Source organism: Schistocerca gregaria, chromosome 3 (assembly GCF_023897955.1).
Source record: "Schistocerca gregaria isolate iqSchGreg1 chromosome 3, iqSchGreg1.2, whole genome shotgun sequence".
NCBI lineage: Eukaryota > Metazoa > Arthropoda > Insecta > Orthoptera > Acrididae > Schistocerca > Schistocerca gregaria.
The window spans coordinates 162,921,977-162,944,590 of NC_064922.1; positions in this window are offsets into that span (position 1 = coordinate 162,921,977).

The window sequence follows — 22,614 nt, forward strand, 5'->3', positions numbered from 1 at the left end:
ATAACGAGTTGTCGCTGGCTAAAAGTCGGTGCAGCGACCAGTCTGAGAGTGGCAATTGTGTTTACGGGCGTATTTTAATTGGTCAGTGTTCTGCCTAACCTGAGCATCCATGAGTGGGTGATTCGTGGCCGCCTTACACGGGTCCGCCATATCTCTTATGTTCTAATGATATTCCAGGACACTTTTGTTTAAAACCTTTTAAAATTCCTCCAAGTTTGAAAATTCCTTTATTGCCATTAATCGTGCGTTTGCTGAGACCTGGTTAATATTTTTAATGGCGGTGTTGGTATCTTCACTACCTCACCGTACTTTATTAACAAAGTTCTGTATTTACTTTAGTAGCCCGTTTACTAATGTTCTTAAAATTTTTTAAAAAATTATTGTATTCCCATAAATTACTTGATTGACGTTAGCGGAGTTTTTAAAAGGCTGTTTATTGCCGTACTGCTAGTTTCTGTAAGATACGAATTAAACTTTTGTGAAAATCTCAACTCTACAGCAAACTACTAGAAATGTGGCCCCGTTTCCCAACTTGTGGCGTGGCTTATAGTAACCGTAACCACTGTGTGTGTCAACTACGGTAGTGAGATTTCCATCGTGAATGCTTGGGAGGTAAGCTGTCGATGTTTTCAAGAAGCCATTGTAATTTCTGATTTTTTGATGGTCACACGAACGGGCCAAATGCGATTTTCACTCTGCAGCGGAGTGTACGCTGATATGAAACTTCCTGGCAGGTTAAAACTGTGTGTCCGAGGGAGACTCGAACTCGGGACCTTTGCCAGGCAAAGTCTCGGTCGGGCACACAGTTTTAATCTACCAGGAAGTTTCATATCAGCGCACACTCCGCTGCAGAGTGAAAATCTCATTCTGGAAACATCCCCCAGGCTGTGGCTAAGCCATGTCTCCACAATATCCTTTACTTCAGGAGTGCTAGTTCTGCATGGTTCGCAGGAGAGCTTCTGTAAAGTTTGGAAGGTAGGAGACGAGATACAGGCAGATGTAAAGCTGTGAGTACCGGGCATGAGTCGTGCTTCGGTAGCTCAGATGGTAGAGCACTTGCCAGCGAAAGGCAAAGGTCCCGAGTTCGAGTCTCGGTGGGGCACACAGTTTTAATCTGCCAGGAAATTTCGGGCCAAATGCGATTTACGGACCACAAGAAGTTGAGTTTTTTACTAGATACTGATCAGCGTTCTGCGAGAAGCTGCGCCACGAAGATTGGGAGACCTCAGAGAGACTACAGAAGATTATTGTAATATGTACGAAGACTACGTTCTTGTACGAACAAACACTCAAACGCATGACACTTTCAAGGATACAGGACTCGAACATGCTGTGTATTACGTTAGATTATTTAAGGTTTATTTCCAGGTTACTTTGGTCAGCTGATGGCAGACAGCTACAAGGGTGAACATCAACAATGATTAAAACATCAGTTCACAAACATTAATTCTTCATAAAACTATTAAAACACCTACTTACACATACACTATGTGAACGAGAGTATCCGGATACCAGGTTGAAAATGACTTACAAGTTCGTGGCGCTCTCCATCGGTAATGATGGAATTCAATATGGTGTTGGCCCACCCTTAGCTTTGATGGCAGCTTCCACTCTCGCGGACATATGTTCAATCAGGTACTGAAAGATTTATTGGGGGAATGGCAGCCCTATTCTTCACGGAGTGCTGCACTGAGGAGTTTACGCTCCTTACACCAACCGATGGGTCATTTGTCACTTACCGGCGTGATGTGTGGCTTATGAGCAACCGCTCTACCATGAAATCCAAGTTTCCTCACTTTCCGCCTGTCATGATGCACTAGATCCTGATGGAATTCCTGTGTGATGGTCGGTGGAGATGTCTGCCTATTACACATTACGACTAATTCGGGGATGTCGATTGCATCTTTCAACACGATCGAGTACCTGTTCATAATGCACGGCCTGTGACGGAGTGGTTACATTACAATACATCATTGTAATGGACTGGCCTGCACAGGGTCCTGACCTGAATCCTGTTAGAACACCTTTAGGATATTTTGGAACGCCGACTTCGTGCAGGCCTCACCGACCGACATCGATACCTCTCGTTAGTGCAGCACTCCGAGAAGAATGGGCTGCCATTCCACAAGAAACATTCCAGCATCTAATTGAATGTAAGCCCGCGAGAGTGGAATCTGTCATCAAGGCTAAGGATGGGCCAACACCATACTGAAATCCAGCATTACCGATGGAGAGTGCCACGAACTTGTAAGACATTTTCAGCCAGGTTTCTGGATACTCTTGATCACACAGTGTACCTCTTCATGTTGTCTCATCAAATACTGTTTTTATTTTACTTGGTTTCCTCTATTTAATGCAAACTGTTACATAGGCACACTTTTAAGTATAGTGTTAATGTTTATCTTGTTTCCTCCATTTTATATTTATATATTGTTGAACTTTTACTTTTTAAAATGCAGTATCACCACATTCTCAAAGATGGCATTTACAGTATGTTCCTTCACACTCCTCAATTTTCGTACATTTATTCGATTCTGTTTATCTATTGATTATGTTCCTCATATATGCGGTAGTTACACTGTTAATTACTTCTTTACATTAATTTGTGTCTCACTCTCCATCCTATATACCTCCTGAAGGAGCCTTTTCAAGTACTAATTTCATTTTATTTTATTGGTTTTGGTTCTAAATATAAACTGTTATTTAACTTCCTGTTCCAATTTTGAGTTAAAGTTTTTCCTGTTTAGTCCCTTTGTATTTACGTAGTGTTTAACATTTCAAGTTGCATTACCATCACACTGTAAAATAGGTTATTTATTGTACGTTTCTGCTTCGAACTAGATGTGTAACTTCATTCCCGACGTTGTTTACAAACGGTGGAACATTTTTGGCGACAGTAGTCAGTAAATGTACGAAGAAGGGAGTTTTAATCCCAAAACAGGTTAACACAAAAGTAATATTATAGAACAAAAGCAAGCTAGCGCTTTTCACTTATCATACAAAATAAAATGAGATGATATTTTCTTTTATATTTTTTCTTGTTGTCATAGTGAGGTGTATCCGAGTAATGTGGGATAAAAATGATCATATTCTGTCAACTATGAAAAAGCAAAGTTCGTCAGCATTATTAAAAAATTTTCTTTGATAACTGTATCGATATCTAAAGAGACGCTACATTCATTTGTTGCATAAAAGAGCAGTGAGACGGCTTCGGGAAGAGGCTCGCAGAGTCACTCTGTTTTGTTCTTTCAGGTGAGACGAATGATAGGACGTGAACTAATCTTGTAATCTGATTTACTCTGTACTAATTATATACAAACTGTCTGCTATCGACTTAGTCTCCTGCAGAATTTTTCCGCAAGTTGTTTTGCTGTATATTTTTCGTTTCATGAAAGATATTTCAGAAAATGTAACATACATTGTTCGAAAGCCATCAGACATATCATGTATTGAATTTCATTTCAAATAGAACGTGCATCTTTTTAATACGAAGTCCGAATCAGTGTCGCTACCACTAATAAACGCGGAAACTAAATCGAAATTTTTCACGCTCATTTGGCTTATCGAACGGTGATACGTGCAGCAACACGCACGGTCTTACACAGTCACACAGAAAGCGCTGGCTATTTCAATTTTCAAGAAAAGAAATAAGCAATCTACGGTGTAACTAATATTTAATGTACGGATTTAAATTCAATACCTCGTGCCATCGCTGTTTTTATGTGTTCTTTACATGGCAAACCTTTACTTATGCACTGCACACTGTTAAGTTTTGTACATGGTTTATATATATATATATATATATATATATATATATATATATATATATATATATATTAACTATTTCTTTGTTACATGCAACACGATACACCACACCTGGTGGAAGGAAAACTAATGTAAAAGATAAAAAACTCTCCTTTACTGCCGAAATTCAACTTTACAATACTTCTGCACAGTAGTTATTCTACATATATTTTTAGCATCTTAACAGTATGTAAATACTATTATGACGAATAAAAATATCTCTTTAATGTTAATTCGACTCATGCATAACCTTATGCTGGTTGGATCTTCATAGAGAGCTCTGTGGAACGTGAGTAAAAAACGCACGCGATAACATCAAAATAAAAAATTCACTCACAGTATACTAGACAATAGAGACAAAATGTGTTTATAGAGTAATACTATGCAAGAAACTGTATTGTTTCAAGCAACATTGTTTGCAGCGATATATGACCTACAAATAACAAAAAACTTACTGTCCTGCAGTCACAATGCACCAAAGGGCGAAGCGCCGTGGTAGAGAAGATCAAGCAAATAAATCTATCACGTGTCTGGCAGTATTTGCATATCAGTTCACCACAATGGCCCTAAACTGCACTGAAAAGAGCCTCTCATGAACATATATATCGTTGGGAATAAAACGCAGTTTGCATGGCGAAATAAATGCATATGGGAGCAGCAGCAGCAGAGTTTGGGAGGAGCGAGAGCACAGTTTGCAGTATTTTTCCGGACAGCAGTTCCTGCATTCAAGTGCGAAATTTGCGTGCATAACAAAGTAAACAGAAACCACTGTCGTAACTTCATTTCCAGCAAAACTCACGTCAGTTTTTTTTCCTTTTTTTCACGACGGGTGTGCTGTTCGTTGACAGGTCTGACGTAATGAGTGACATCACACTAACATCAGTAAATGTATTGTATCCCGTCTGCAGCTAGCTATGGGAAGCAAAATTAGTCATCATCATCATTATCATATCATAGTCTGGAACCTGTCAGCAGGTACAGAGGTCATTGATACCACCATGCTGGTGTTTCGTTTTCGTTTGAACTACAAGTTTAGTTTTAGAAAATCATAGGCTGCCGTTCTTGATGTTCAGTGTGTGACGTCTCCTGGCAAGACATTTGTAAAATATGTAGAACATACGAAAAAAATATGTATCTACGTTCTCATATTTCATTGCAGTATGAACAGTTATTCAACCTGTATATTGAGCAAGCAGTAAAGGAAATAAAAGAAAAATCTGGAGTAGGTATTAAAATTCATGGAGAAGAAATAAAAACTTTGAGGTTCGCTGATGACATTGTAATTCTGTCAGAGACGGCAAAGGACTTGGAAGAACAGTTGAACGGAATGGACAGTGTCTTGAAAGGAGGATATAAGATGAACATCAACAAAAGCAAAACGACGATAATGGAATGTAGTCAAATTAAATCGGATGATGCTGAAGGAGTTAGATTAGGAAATGAAACACTTAAAGTAGTAAAGGAGTTTTGCTATTTAGGGAGCAAAGTAACTGATGATGGTCAAAGTAGAGAGGATATAAAATGTAGACTGGCAATGGCAAGGAAATCGTTTCTGAAGAAGAGAAATTGGTTAACATCCAGAATAGATTTAAGAGTCAGAAAGTCGTTTCTGAAAGTATTTGTATGGAGTGTAGCCATGGCTCAAAATGGTTCAAATGGCTCTGAGCACTATGGAACTCAACTGCTGTGGTCATTAGTCCCCTAGAACTTAGAACTACTTAAACATAACTAACCAAAGGACATCACACACATCCATGCCCGAGGCAGGATTCGAACCTGCGACCGTAGCAGTCGCACGGTTCCGGACTGCGCGCCTAGAACCGCGAGACCACCGCAGCCGGCCTGTAGCCATGTATAGAAATGAAACATGGACGGTAAATAGTTTAGACAAGAAGTGAATAGAATCTTTCGAAATGTGGTGCTACAGAAGAATGCTGAAGATTAGATGGATAGATCACATAACTAATGAGGAGGGCAGCGTGGATGGTAAAAGTCATAGAGGAAGAAAAAATTGGCTCTGAGCACTATGGGACTTAACAGCTATGGTCATCAGTCCCCTAGAACTTAGAGCTACTTAAACCTAACTAACTTAAGGACATCACACAACACCCAGCCATCACAAGTCAGAAAAAACCCTGACCCGCCGGGAATCGAGCCCGGGAACCCGGGCGTGGGAAGCGAGAACGCTACCGCACGACCACGAAATGCGGGCGTAAAAATCGTAGAGGGAGACCAAGAGATGAATTACACTAAGCAGATTCAGAAGGATGTATGTTGCAGTACGTACTGGGAGATGAAGAAGCTTGCGCAGGATAGAGTAGCATGGAGAGCTGCATCAAACCAGTCTCAGGACTGAAGACCACAACAACAACATGAACAGTTATAGACTATGTGGATTTTGTATAAAAGAAAAAATTATTTTGCATTTTTATGTTCGTATAATATCATGTATGTCAATTTTACAAATAACGTCTGTGGTCGGCGAGTATGGAAACCGACGCAGACAATGATAATTAAAAATATAACAAAGATGTATATCAGCATATTAAATTGCTTATAACTAGCGGAGACTTGGACTTTACTCTGTCTTCTCGTAGCCGCGAATGTTGTTAGAGCCTGTGACGCTCTCTCGAACGCTTAGTTCACTCTCATTTGTTTTTTGATCGAAAAAGACGCCATTGGGCACTGATGTATAAAAAGGTGTGTACTTTGAATTTTATGTTAATTCTGAATATAGAAATTGTTAAAAATACTTGTAATAATTTATAGATCACTTGCCCAGTATTTAATCCAACATTTTAGCCCTTTTCATCGGAATTATCATTGTCAGTGACGCACTGCTGCGCCACGATCACGGGAGCCGCTGCCACGGCAAATAAAAATTGAATGAAAGCAGTTCTTCTGCAACTAAGCGAGCAGGTGAATGTACATTAAAATGATTTCTTTCAGCTTCCCGGAAGCCAGAGTGGAGAACTGAAGATTTTTTCATGTCATTTTCAGATGAAGATGGTACAATATCAGCGACTTAAATAATTTACGTAAATGAGAGAGTTAAAACATTACTTGTGTGAGATCAAACACTGTTGTGTTGAAATCTGGTATGCCTAGTAATATTAAAATTATTTTCATTTTTAGTTTCACGCTCTCGTGTTAGCCGTGGTAATCAATAGTGTTTATATATTAAAAAGTCCGCTACAGCTTTTATGTTTGGCAAACAATGCATACTATAACTTCTATGCATGTAATAAGAGTAATTTTCAGTGCATTTCGAGGACTAAAGTAGAGAAAGACATGTTTAATTTCTTAATCAGTTACAGTAATGATACAATGTTTCATTTCTAACAAGCCAGATCAGAGTCATACGTAAAATGGTTCAAATGGCTCTGAGCATTATGGGACTTAACTGCTTAGGTCATCAGTCCCCCAGAACTTATAACTACTTAAACCTAGGCAACCTAAGGACATCACACACACACACACACACATGCCCGAGGCAGGATTCGAACCTGTGACCGTAGTGGTCGCGAGGTTCCAGGCTGTAGCGCCTAGAACCGCTCGGCCACACCGGCCGGCAGTTATAAGTACATTGTTTTACAAATTGAAGATCATACATTGACAGTGGGAAATCTTTTAGTGTTGTGCTTATTTCCACATAATACATCAGAGTGCACAAAGTTAAATTTTCAGGTACAAAAACCAGTAGTGAGAATAGCATTCTATCTTTTCTGTTTGCAACGATAATCAACATATGGTTTATTTAAAGTACTGTGCCATATAAACTGTATTATAGCCAAAGATTATGAAAGTTTACTCCACGAGTTTATAACTACCAAGCAAATGAACAACATTCTTTTGCATTGAATCAGACTGTATACAAAAATCAAAATTCACGGCGATACGAAAGAAGTGAGATTTCTTCGTTATTTATAACCTACGTAATTGTAGTTAGTTTAGGTGATCTGCTGATGCGTGCCGGAAAGCCTCCGTGCCCGCTCGAATCTCTCTAATTTTACATTTGTGATCTCCTCGGGAGGTATAAGTATGGGAAGATATATATTAGATACCTCATCCAGAAAAGCACCCTCTCGAAACCTGGACAGCAAGCTACACCGCGATGCCGAGCGCCTCTCTTGCAGAGTCTGCCACTGGAGTTAGCTAAACATCTCCGTAACGCTATCACGCTTATCAAATAATGCTGTCACGAAACGCGCCGCTCTTCTTTGGATCTTCTCTATCTCTTCTGTCAACCCGACCTGGTACGGATCCAAACTGATCAGCAATACTCATGTATAGGTCGAACGAGTGTTTTGTAAGCCACCTCCTTTTTTGATGGACTACATTTTCTAAGGACTCTAACAAATGAATCTCATCCTGGCACCCTCCTTACCAACAATTAATTTTATATGATCATTCCACTTCAAATCGTTCCGTACGCATACTCCCAGATATTTTACAGAAGTAACTGCTACCAATGTTTGTTCCGATATCATATATTATACAATAAAGGCTCCTCTTTCTACGTATTCGCAATACATTACATTTGTCTATGTCAAGGGTCAGTTGCCACTCCCTGCACTTAGTGCCTGTCCGCTGGAGGTCTCTCTGCAGTTCGCTGCAATTTTCTAATGCTGCAACTTTTCTGCACTCAACGACGAACCTGGATGCACGAATGGCAAAACGTCATTTTTTCTGATTAATCCAGATTCTGTTTACAGTATCATGATGGTCACATCCGTGTTTGGTGTCATCGCGGTCAATGCACATTTGAAGCGTGTATTCGTCATCGCCATACTGGCGTATCACCAGGCGTGATGGTATGGGGTGCCATTGGTTACACGTCTCGGTCATCTCTTGTTTGCATTGACGGCACTTTGAACATTGGACGTTACATTTCAGATGTGTTACGACCCGTGGCTCTACTCTTCATTCGATTTTTGCGAAAAACCTACATTTCAGCAGGTTAATGCACGACCGCATGTTGCAGGCCCTGTACGCGCCTTTCTGGATACAGAAAATGTTCGACTGCTGCGCTAGACAGCATATTCTGCAGATATCTCACCAATTGTAAACGTCTGGTCAATGGTGGCCGAGCAACTGGCTCGTCACAATACGCCAACCACTACTCTTGATGAACTGTGGTATCGTGCTGAAGCTGCATGGGCAGCTGAACCTGTACACGCCATCCAAGGTCTGTTTGACTCAGTGCCAAGGCTTATCAAGGTCGTTATTACGGCAAGAGGTGGTTGTTCTGGGTACTGATTTCTCAGGATCTATGCACCCAAATTGCGTGAAAATGTAATCACATGTCAGTTCTAGTATAATATTTTTGTCCAATGAATAACTGCATATAATCTTCATTTATTCTTGGTGTAGCAATTTTAATGGCCACTAGTGTTATTAGCAAGTGGTGTATAGCTCTTCAGTCCAATGCAATAGAGCTGCATCTAAAGCTGGCTGGCGGTTGACCTAGAGAGTGCCAGGGCAGAATTTGTAAAAACAAGAAGCGGATCAAGCTTCTCTGAGCATCGCCGCAAAGCCGTAATACAAGAAGTTAACTCTATTAGATGTCAACCAATGACGACACGACACCACGCCGTGACACCTGGGGCCCAACGGTATGTCCACATCACACTGGCCACCTACGTGTGTCGCTGAATACATAATGTACTGGGGTGAAGTGACTAATGACCACCCGCAACATGTCCAATTACTATAATGATGATTTGTGTGTTATTATAATAAATGTAAATTTTCTTCTCTGCTTTATTAATTTAAATTTATTACAGCTTGGAGCCGAACGCGAGGTCATCCAATTTGCATCTCATTTCCATTCGCATTTTATTACAGTTTGTATTGACAGAGGGTCATTGTTCTGGTAGGCTTTACTCAGGAGGAATAAATGAGAAAAATTACATAGGAAAACCTACGGAAAGAACTGACCTTCTATATCCTTTATGTGTCTCTTCTAGAAGTCACTAACATGTCAATAACAGAGAGTTTGTCTCGCTCTGTTTATGAATTTTAATCATTGGAGTATCTTATGAGTTTGTCGTTCCGTGATGCCTGAACTGTTAGCCTAGTACATCCGCAAATGACTCTTCTTTTAACTTACGAAATTCACATTGCAGTGTACAGAAAATTACGAGCTGTGAATTTCTTTCAGAAACAGGTAAATTAAAAACAAATATTGCGGATTAGTGTGCAGTGAAAGACATAATTGTGAGCGTACTATTGCTGCTGTGGTGTGCAGACGGGGGATTGCTTTGATACACTGTGCGCACCAGTCTGTCCTGCACTAGCCTTCTTACACCTGCCCGACTTCTGCAAATTACGTGCAATCTAATCTGTTTACTATTGTATGAAACCTCTCGTATTTATGTCCTGTCGAACTTCCCCCTACCTTCTCCAATATCGCCACCCCTGTAACACACATACAACACACTCTTCCGTATATCATCCACCTATACCTTGATGCTTCAGGACGTATCTTAGCAGCCCGTCCCCTCCGTCATTCAAGCTGTGGTATAAATATCTATTCTCTCCTTTCCGATTCAGTGCCTCTTCATTAGTTGCACGACGTAACCTCTCAATTTTTCACATTCTTCAGTACCTACACATTTCAGAACATACTATGCCCTTCCTGTGTTTATTGTTTACTACTTATACTTTCCTGAAGAAAAAGTCTACACTCCAGATAAATACTTAAAAAAAAATCTTCCAAACACTTAAATTTTCAATAGGTGTAGATTTGTTTCTCTTTTTCTCAGAAAGTTTCGTTGCTGTTGTTATTTGCATTTTATGTTCTCCTCGCTGCATTTACGTCCATATACTATGCTTAGCCATCAAATGTACTGTGCGTGGCAGAGAGTACTTCTTACCTTTATCATCTACCTTTTCTCTTATTCCATTCACAGATTGAGCGAGGATACTACGAGGGTCACTCCATAACAAATGCACACTATTTTCTTAAAGTCCATCTTTTATTCTACATGTTTGAAACTTTTACTCTGTGTAGATACATCCTTCAGGATCAATATTTTCATTTCTCCACATAATTTACATCAATTTCAATTGTCTTACGTCATCTTGGAAACAGCACCTGTATACGAGCACGGTAAAATTCTGGGCTAACCTGTTGGACACACTATTTGACAGCGTGCACAAGGGAGTCATCATCTTCAAACCTTGTTCCACGAAGAGAGCCTTTCAGTTTCCCAAAGAGATGATACTCACATGGAGCCAGGTGAGTATTGTAAGGCGGGTGTTTCAGTGTTGTCCATCCGAGTGAGCGCTTCCATGGTGTTTTGACGGATATGTGGCCGTACATTGTCGTGCAACAGCTAAACATTCTGCTTTTTCCAGAGTGGTCGAACACGACTCAGTCGGGCTTGAAGTTTCTTCAATGTCGTCACATATGCATCAGAAATTATGGTGGTTCCAATCGGCATGATGTCCACAAGCAAGAGTCCTTCGGAATCGAAAAACACTGTAGCCATAACTTTCCCAGCAGAAGGTGTGGTTTTGAATTTTTTTTTTCTTCGGTGAATTTTCATGATGCCACTCCACTGATTGCCTCTTCGTCTCTGGTGAAACATTATGGAGCCATGTTTCATCACCTGTCACAATTCTTCCAAGAAATTCATCTACATCATTCTCGTACTGCTCCAAAAGTTCGCTGCATACCGTTTTTCTTGTTTCTTTGTGAGCCACTTTCAACGTCCTGGGAACCCACCTGGCACAGACCTTTTTTAACGCCAACACTTTCAGTATTATGCAAACACTTCCTTCCCTTATCCCACCGTAGCGTGACAATTCGATCACTGTGATGCGTCTGTCAGCAGTCACCAATTCGTTAGCTCTCTGCACATTGTCTGGAGTGTGTGCAGTACGAGGCCTGCCGCTGCGAGGACAATCCTCAATATTGCCGTGCCCGCATTCATCACGTAACCGGCTTGCCCACCCACTAACTGTACTGCAATCGACAGCGGCATCTCCATACACCCTTTTTCAACCTCTTGTGGATGTTTCCCACGGTCTCGATTTCACAGCACAGGAATTCTATGACAGCACGTTTGCTTCTGACAAACTTCAAGTGTAGCATCCATCTTGAAGACATGCTGTGACGGCGCCACAGACGGGAACAGGTTGAACTAAGTTTGAAAACAAGCGGGACGGATGTATCTACACACTGTAAAACTTTCACAAGCAGAATGACAACTGTATTTTTACAAAAATAGTGTGCATTTATTTTCGAGTGACCCTCGTGTGGGTCTCTAAATGGCTTCTAGCGCATCCTGTTCCCTCGTAACTTATCCCATTACCCTTAGGAGAGATATATGACGGTGGCAGCTTAGTGATCGCTCAGTCTTCTCCGAATTCAGGTCCTCTAAATTTACCCAACACAGTTCCGCTAGGACTACGTCGCCTTCATTCCCGACATTCATATTTACATTGGCCGAGCATTTATGATAGTCTTTAATGTGGGCTATACCCACCTGTTACAGTTCTAACAGAACGTCTCTCAAGTCGTAGGATTTCTGTGGTCGTACATACTTGACAGACGCTCTAAACATTGGAGTAATGGCATTGGTTGCACTAACGTATTGTACGTTATTACACTGCACATTCGTAGTATCCTTTCATCGAACCCAGTAACCCATTCGCCTCCAGTAATACTGATGCTACATGGTCGTTCACATTTATATTCTTAGAAAGGCATCGTGCATACTTTTCATCATAGATTTCGTCCAGATTTACGTAGTATGCGGGGTATGACCAGAAGTTGGAGCAGATGGCTGATACTTTACACAGAACAGCATTTTCACAGCGGGTTGAGTCGTATATAAGAATTTTATGTGCATGTAACATACAGCTAGCGGCTGTCGAAACGTGAAGAGTACAGAACGGTAACCCCAGGATGTGGGCTCGGTTCCTTCTGCGGAAACTTTATTTTGTTTTTACGTTACTTGCACTGCAAATGAACCGAAATAGTGCTCAGTACATAGTAGTTATAAACAGTTTCATAAAAGACATGAAAAGGAAAATCTGGGAAACTTACGGCAACCTTAAACAAAAATTGTTTACTGATGCTATGAAACCTTGCGAATAGGAGAACAAATTTCTTCTGTTAACTGACTTGTGGGGAAGACAAACAAATCTACGTCTATATTTTACAAGGTCAATGATTATCATCGTGCAGCGTTAAAGTCACCTCCTAATACACTCACAGGTGCAACCCTGCGATGTCTATTTTTATCTTCAGGAAAATAATTTCATCAAAAAATTTTCATACTGCTCTTCAGGAGAAGATTGAGTCAAACTTGATTCCAGTGCCAATATTTGATGAAGTGAAATGGTGTTGTTACGCGTAGTTTATCTTCAAACTATGCAATGAGAGTGAACCTTTTATGGAATGCAAAACCAAGACGATTTTGCTGAAGAGACTTTAAATTCAACATGTTAGTGTCAAAATGCGACGTCTATAACATGTGCACGAAGCGAAGGAAATGGCTATTTTTACGATGAATATCAACCCAGCAAGTGTACACTATCAACTCTAAAATAATAGAAGTACCTAATTTTATACATTAAATTGTCGTGTGAATTTTTCCCAAACGTTCTTTGACCCTTGAGTAACGCAATTCAACCCAAAAAAGTGAGATTTCGCGTAGAAACTCGAACCCACGATCCTCGGATTATCTTTCTGTGCCCATTCTTCTGCGCTAACCAGTGTCCAGAAACTGCGACGGTTGCCCGGAAAGTAATGCACGGAATTTCATATCATCAACAATCCTTTATTTAAAATAATGAGAATAACACACACGAAAAATAATGTTTTATCTACACACCCAGCCGCGCGCGATAAGCCGAGCGGTCTGAGGCGCTGCAGTCATGGATTGTTCGGCTGGTCCCGGCGGAGGTTGGAGTCCTCCCTCGGACATGTGTGTGTGTGTTTTTCCTTAGGATAATTTAGATTAAGTAGTGTGTAAGCTTAGGGACTGATGACCTTAGCAGTTAAGTCCCATAAGATTTCACACACTTCTACAAACCCAATTTTTCCACGTAACCACCATCCCTCACAGTGGCCTTTCTTCAGAGCGAAACAAGGGAGTGTATGCCCTGTCGGTACAATTCATTGTCCTGGTGGCGAAGCCAGTGCTTCACTGTGTGAATCACGTGCTGATCGTCCTCAAAATGTCTTCCACGAATGCGTCTTCCCTCGCGAATGACAACACCAGCTCGCTGCAGTATGTCAGGTGTGACAGCCGTGGATGGTCTCCCCGACCGCTGCAAATCGTCGAGCTTCGCCGAACCGCCTTCTGATGACCTCACCCTTCGTGCACAGCGACTAATTGTACTTCTGTCGACGCTCCATACACGTTGCACAACCGTTGGTGAATATTCCCCACAGTTTCACGTACATCACTTACAGACACCAATTTGAAACTGTCCAGCAGCTACGCTATCTGTCGGAAGTGTCGGCAACTTGCCACCCTCACTCAGGGGACTTCATATAATACATACGTAACATTTCGCGTTAGTAGCATTGTTTGCTGCTGAGAAAAAAAATGCGGAGCATTACTTTGTGGGCAACCCTCATACTTTAACAGATATGGCTGATGCCCCACTTGAAACGCGCCAAAAAATACTGTACTCTTCTAAATGCATGGCCATTTGGAGTACAAATTTCCGTCACTACCATTTCGTGTGTGAAGTGCTCACGGCGATCTCCACTAATCTTGTAATCAGTTACTACACGATCTTTTTTCTTTGTTAGAGACATTATGTTACATTTATCCACGTTTGAAGAGAGCTATCACTCAACACCTAATGGAAATTTTGTCGTGCTGTTATGTTTCCTTGGGGACGTTGGAGAAGATCTTATGTTGCTTTGTTTCTCTGTAACTTTGACTGTGCAATATGAATGACTGAATTTAACTACTCAAATACTCTCGAGCCACTCACATATTTGCGGAGATACTCCACGTGATAGTATTTTCGCCAGTAGCCTACGATAGTGTACAATGTCGAAAGTCTTTTGCAAGAATAAGAAGACGTTAGCTACCAGTTCACCTGTATCTATTGTTTACATGGTGTCGAGTATGTACAACGCAAGCAATGTTTCACACGAGAGGGTTTTTATGAATCTGTACTGATTCCACAAAAGAAGTGTGATTTCCACGGGAATGTCATAATGTTTCACTTTAGAATACCATTTCCTGGCATCATCAATTATTTCGCGGTCGAAATACCAGAACTCCTCTACCACTTTAACTATCTCATTTCTTGATCTATTGCCGTCAGTGTCACATGATATAATTCGGTTACACTTATTGACTTCATATTTCTTTTGTTAATGTTCATCTTATAACATCTGACAGACTGACATCAATGGAAAACTTTAAATACTTTATTTACTCTTCTTCTTCGTTCTGTATATACTAAACCATTAGTACCAAAGGGGGGGGGGGTGGTACATTATGCTCTTCTTTCGTATTATTGTAACCAACTCGTGTACTTTAATTTTAAAATTTCGGAAAAAAGGTTTTTAATCCAATCTTCTACTAGATTATATAGCTGTTCCGAATTTGTTTTGTAAAATTTAATTAAAAATTTACTTGTAATCCAAGTGTTTCATGTGGTCATAAAGCCTTCTCCTTAGCAGTAGATGCGACTTTTCACTGGGACTGTCTTATTCGATAAATAATAATATTAAAAGATATTTTCACGTTCTGGATCCCACCTTTAGAAATTTTGTTAATAAGTTTACAACATTTATTGGAATTTGCATCCGCCCCCCCCCCCCCAAAATGGTAGTATATTTAATAAAATCATTAATATCTACATCTACATGGATAATCTGCAAATCGCATTTAAGTGCCTGGCAGAGGGTTCATCGAACCATCTTCACATTTCTCTATTATTCCAATCTCGTATAGCGCGCGGAAAGGATGAACATCTATATCTTTCCGTACAAGCTCTCATTTCCCTTATTTTATCGTGGTGATCGTTCCTCCCTATGTAGGTCGGTGTAAACAAAATATTTTCGCATTCGGAGGAGAAAGTTGGTGATTGGAATTTCGTGAGAAGATTCCATGGCAACGAAAAACACCTTTCTTTTAATGATGTTCAGCCTAAATACTGTATCATTTCTGTGACACTCTCTCCCATATTTCGCGATAATACAAAACATGCTGCCTTTCATTGAGCTTTTTCGTTGTACTGCGTCAGTCCTATCTGGTAAGGATACCACACCGCGCAGCAGTATTCTAAAAGAGGACGGACAAGCTCTGTGTAGGCAGTCTCCTTAGAAGGTTTGTTACATTTTCTAAGCGACCTGCCAATAAAACGCATCTTTTGGTTAGCCTTCCCCACAAAATTTTCTATGTGTTCTTTCCAATTTAAGTTGTTCGTTATTGTAATACCTAGGTATTTAGTTGAATTTACGGCTTTTAGATTAGACTAATTTATCGTGTAACCGAAGTTTAACGAGTTCCTTTTAGCAGTCATGTGGATGACCTTACACTTTTCGTTATTTAGCGTCAACTGCCACTTTTCGCACAACTCAGATTTTTTTTTCTAAATCGTTTTGCAGACTGTTTTGATCTTCTGATAACTTTATTAGTCGATAAACGACAGCGTCATCTGCAAACAACCTAAGACGGCTCCTCCGATTGTCTTCCAAACCGTTTACATAGATAAGGATCAGCAAAGGGCCTATAACACTACCTTGGGGAACGCCAGAAATCACTTCTGTTTTACTCGATGACTTTTCGTTAATTACTACGAACTGTGACCTCTCTGACAGGAAATTACAAATCCACTTTCATAACTGAGACTATATTCAGTAGGCACGCAATTTCACTACGAGCCGCTTGTGCGGTACAGTGTCAAAAGCCTTACGGGAATTGCTGAGGTTAAGACCACTTACTTGAAATTATTGATTTTTCCACCAGTTCCTCCATCTTGCTAAGATCCTCTGCCCAATGGCTAATACTTTTACATAAATTTTTATATTCTGTCGTCTTCCGTTCGTGACATTGTCCTTCCAATTGTTTGTGGATTCGTTAATCTGGTCATTTATGCTTTACACTGGCGGTTCCTCTCTGTTATAGTTTTCAGGAATCGATGTTTCTCTTCTTTGTTCATTACATTTTGTTAGCGTTCACGACTAATGTCTTTAAGTCATAGTAGGCACTGGCCTCTATTGTGAAACTTAGGCAGTGTTTCCTTTCTTACTTTAATTCTGAGGGTTTTATAGATTGTCCCGTTAATGTAACACATCAGTCTACTTTCTTTTGTCTGTCCATTTCTACCTTGAATGAGGCAGTATTTCCTAAGACGTGCCTTTAATGCAGTGGTTTCCACTGCCTTCTGCATCCTCATGTCGTTGATCATTGATGATTCTTCCGCCTTTAGGGGCAATTTCCCACCCCTAGGACAAGAGAGTGCCCTGAACCTCTATCCGCTCATCCGCCCACTTTGACAAGGCCGTTGGCAGAATGAGGCTGACTTCTTATGCCGGAAGTCTTCGGCCGCCAATGCTGATTATTTATCAAAATTTAGGCAGTGGTGAGGATCGAACCCAGGACCGAAGACGTTTTGATTATGAATCAAAGATGCTACCCCTAGACCACGGCTACAGAGACTTAATACTGCCATTTTTATGATTCGAGCGTTATCAGAAGTGAGTAATCGTTCGGCACGTAAATCAATCTACTTTGCTTATCTTCATTAGATTATGTCGTATGATATTATATTTTGGGGTAACCCTTCCCATTCTAAAAGGATGTTTTTGGTTCAGAAACGGGCTGTTCAGGCAATAAGTGGTGCAAGTTCAGGAACCTCTTGTCGACTCCTGTTCACGAGTCTGTGTATTTTGACATTGGCCTCTCAATATATATATATATATATATATATATATATATATATATATATATATATATATATATATATATATATATATTCCTTACTGACATTTCTTGTTAACGATATTAGGTTATTACCAAGTATAAGCAGCTTTCACTCGGTTAATACTGGGCAAAAATCAAACCCGCATTTGGATCGGACTTCATTAATTCTTGTGCGAAAAATGTGCAGTAAACTGCTGGATCCATTTTCAAATGCTACTACTCGAATTCAAAAATCCTAGCAGTAATCCACGCGCTTTCAAATCGAAACTGAAAGTTTCCTCATGGGTCACTCCTTCTACTCTGTCTAAGCTGATTTTTATTGTGTTGTTAAATGCGTTTACTTAAAATTATGGACTGACTTTTTTCGGGTTCATGAATATTTGTTTTCTCTGTTATTACTTTTATGTTGTAATATCATGTACTGACACGTTCCATGACCTTGGAGATTTGCTCCCCAATTTGGTCCTACAGAACTTGACGTGTAAATATATAAATATATGGAATCTCTAAATGTTAAAGTAGGTTTTCGAAATGTTTTCTGTGCGTTTGAATGCAAAATTGAACTTGTCCCTGAAATGGGTTGCGAATCCTCTTAGGCAGTCCTGGGGAATTTTGCAAATATAGGAAGACTGCTTCAGTACCAAAGCGTAATTCCTCAAGAGAGTTGACCTCGGTAGCATAGGCCAGGCTTTTGACATATCCCCACTCACAGAAATCTCTGGGATTTGCGTCTGGAGACCTTGGAGACCATGGCACAAGCCCTCCTCTACCTCTTTAATGTTGACCATACATAAGAGTTAGAAACCGGCCCACTCATACACGATAATGAGCTGGAGCACCGTCATGCATGAGCCACATGTTCAGGTGTTGGTTCAGTGGGACATCATCTTGTACACCTGGAAGTATAGTCCGCAGAAACTGCATGCACTGGTCTGCAGTTAGTCTCTGTGATAGGAAGTGTGGTCCAGTTATGCGATCTCCAAGCAGTCCTGCCCAGACGTTCAATGAGTGACGCTGCTGATGTTGCGATACGTGTGTTGCATTAGTACTGAAATCAGCCTAGATGTGATAGTCATGGTAGCTAAAAATACCGTTACGGGTGAATCTAGCCTCATCCGTGAACAGATTACTGCTTACAGACAGGCGACTCAGGGTACACTGTTGTTGCACTCATTGGCAGAATTTCCCTCTACAGGAGAAGTCGGCATTGTTGGGGACTTGCACTTGCTGCTGCTGATATGGATACAGTAGTTGCCGATGTAAAATCAGCCACACGCTGCTATGACTCAGGACACGCTCATGGGTAGCAATGCTCCTTGTTGAAGTACGTGTACAATGCGTAGCACCCTTTCCTCAACATCGGATGTTATGGATGTGGATTAACCTTGTCATACATGGTGTGCCAAATTCCCGATTTTTCTAAGGCTTTGATGTAACCGGCGAATTGTACGCCTGTCGGGCTACATGCGGAAAGGAAAAGCTTCTTCATACAATCGTGCAGTCTCAAGGGCACTGCCATTCGCTTTGCCATACGTGAAGTGCATGTCAGCGTACGCTTCATTAGAGTAACCTGTGTCCATGGTGTGTTCAGGTTTGTACCTGATTGTGAGGTCTGTACGGCACAGTACACGGAGGGAGAAACAGAAGTTGTTGCTCATGTGTAAACAAACAGCTAGTCGATCCCAAGCCTAGAGAACCCAACGGAAATACTGTGGTATTCGGGGGCGTTTAGAGCTGGTTTCCACCTCGAACTAACAAGATACCTCCCACGGCTGATTTGCAGATGCATATTTATTGCAGATTTTTAGCTACTTTTGGACTGTACTTTCCATGTGGGATTTATTGACCATCACTTCTGAAACTGTTCTAAAATGGTTCAAATGGCTCTGAGCACTATGGGACTCAACTTCTGAGGTCATTAGTCTCCTAGAACTTAGAACTAGTTAAACCTAACTAACCTCAGGACCTCACACACATCCATGCCCGAGGCAGGGTTCGAACCTACGACCGTAGCGGTCTCGCGGTTCCAGACTGCAGCGCCTAGAACCGCACGGCCTCTTCGGCTGGCACTTTTGAAACGCCCTGTACTCGCAGACTCACTCATCATAACCTATAGGCCACTTCCCTTTGGCCTTTAATCATCAAATTTGCCGGAATAGGTTTCTCAGTACAGCCAAAGGAAAAAATCTGAAAACTGTAAACTTGTAACTACACATACGAAACAAAAAGCTTTTTGTCATTTCTTATCTGACTATCTATGTGTAAATCCGTCTTTTAAGACCCCTAACACCCCTTTGTCTCAGGAACGGGTTGAAGTATCAAGTTGAAATTTATATCACATATAGTTTTTTTTTCATTCATAATGTGGGGCCACAGTCATAATATATTTCTTTAAAGTCACTACCGCCATTAGACAGCTTTTTTTATTTGCAGTGATACATTTACACGATCATGATTTCGGCTTTAAATGCAATTATCAAGTGTTTCAATGTCATACAGTGCCTAAGATGGTATACTGTCGTATTTAAAATACACTGTTAGACACAGTGTCAAAATTTAGGGTAAAATCCTACTACCGCAGCTCGAGGTCTTGTGGTAGCGTTCTTGCTTCCCGCGCACTGGGGCCCGGCTTCCATTCCCAGCTGGGTTAGGGACTTTCTCTGCCTCGAGGTGACAGGGTCTTGTTGTGTTGTCTTCATCATCATCATCATTCATCCACATTACGGTCGGGGGGGGGGGGGGGGGCAATGGCAAACTACCTCCACTGTGACCTTGCCTAGTACAGCGGTGCGGTTCTCCCGCATCTTACCCTGCGCTGCTCGTAGTATGGGTTCTCATCATCATCATGTTTTATCACTGAGTATACCATCTTGATTGAATGACGGCTGGCTGTCAAATTGTCTTGGTCAAAGACATACATGTATCACATAAACAGCGTTGTAAACAACGTTAGCTAGTAAGTCGGTGCAATCAGAAGGTCACATATTCGATATTCGCATACCGACTCATAAAAAACCACAGGATACTTCCTGTTGACCTTCAATCATGAAATTTGCGAAGAAGAAAGGTTCCACAGTACAAGTAAATAAAAAAATTCTGAAAATAGTTAATTTGTAATTTTATCCGAAGAAAAATTTCTTTTGTTTTCAGACGACAAACTTGAAATTAAAAGTGTAAGTAGTCCAGCATTGAAGCTGACCTGAATGCGATAGTCAAAGTGGAATATCAGAACACGTTTTGAAATTCATCCACGGTCATGTATTTAGCAGCGCTCCCAGCACATAGATATGGCGTTTCATGTTATATCTGAAACGCTGTAGCTACTGGCAGTTATCGGTCCTGGGCAACTGATGATGGATAAATTCCAAAAGGCGTCATATGAGCAATGAATTCATTGATTGGCTCATGTTTGGCTTTTACCATTGCGACCCAGTCAGACTGAATAGACAACTACCGATTATTGCGATAATGGTCGCACGCCACCTGCACGACTTGATGTCTTATTTATATTATTGAAATTAAAACATCCTCGAAAATCTCGGAATTCCTAAGACCGATATCTCGCCAATAACAATGTCGACAACAGCAATAATGTTCGAGATTCTTGATTGATGGAGTCCGACACACACGTGGACAATTTTTTCTTGAATAACCAGGAATTACTAACCCTCAGCGAAAACGTATCCAAGTACAAAATTTAATTACATTAAATTTCCTACGAAATGTTCCTGTTAATTTTTTCTACAGGACCTGTGTACCGATGAACCAAAAAGTGGTACACTTGCCTAATATTATGCAGAGCCCCCGCGGGCACCCAGAAGTGCCGCAACACGACGTGACATGGGTTCCATTAATATCTGAAGTAGGGCTAGAGGTAACTGACACCATGAATGCTGCAGAGCTATCTATAAGTCATCCGTAAGAGTACGAGGAGATGGAGATCTCTTCTGACAGTATGTTCCAAGGGATCGCAGATATGTTCAGTAATGTTCATATCTTGGGAGTTTGGTGGCCAGCGGAGTGTTTAAACTCAGAAGGAAGTTCCTGCAGCCACTCTGTAGCAAGCAATTCTGGACGTGTGGGGTGTCGCATTACCTGCTGAAATTGCTCGTCGGAATGCGCAATGGGCATGAATGTGTACAGGTGATCAGACAGGATGCTTACGTACGTGTCACCTGTCATAGTCATACCCTTACGAATCAGGGGACCCATATCACTCCGGCTCCACACGCCCCACTCCATTACACAGCCTCCACCAGCTTCAACAGTCGTCTGATGACATGCAGGATCCATAGATTCATGATATTGTCTCGTACACGCCCATCCTCTCGATACAAGTTGAGACGAGACTCGTCCGACAAGACAACATGTTTCCAGTCATCAACAGTCGAATGTCGGTGTTGACGGGCCCAGACAAGGCTTAAAGATTTGCCTCTTGTAGTCATTTAGGGTACACGAGTGGGGCTTCGCGTCCGAAAGCCCATATCGATGATGTTTCGTCGAATGGTTGGCACGCTGACACTTGTTGATGGCCCAGCACTGAAATCTTCATCAATTTACGGAAAGGTTACACTTCTGCCACGTTGGACGATTCTCTTCAGCTCTAGTTGGTCCCGTTCTTACAGGATCTTATTCCGGTCGCAACGATGTCGGAGATTTGATGTTTTACCGGAATCCTGATATTCACCGTACACTCGTTAAATGGTCGTACGTGAAAACCCCCACTTCATCGCTACCTCTGAGATGCTATGTCCAATCACTCGCGTGCCGACTGTAACACCACGTTCAAACTGGCTTAAATCTTGATAATTTGGCGTGGTAGCAGCAGTAACCGATCTAACAGCTGCGCCAGACACTTGTCTTATACAGGGGACCGCAGTGCCGTATTCTGCTTGTT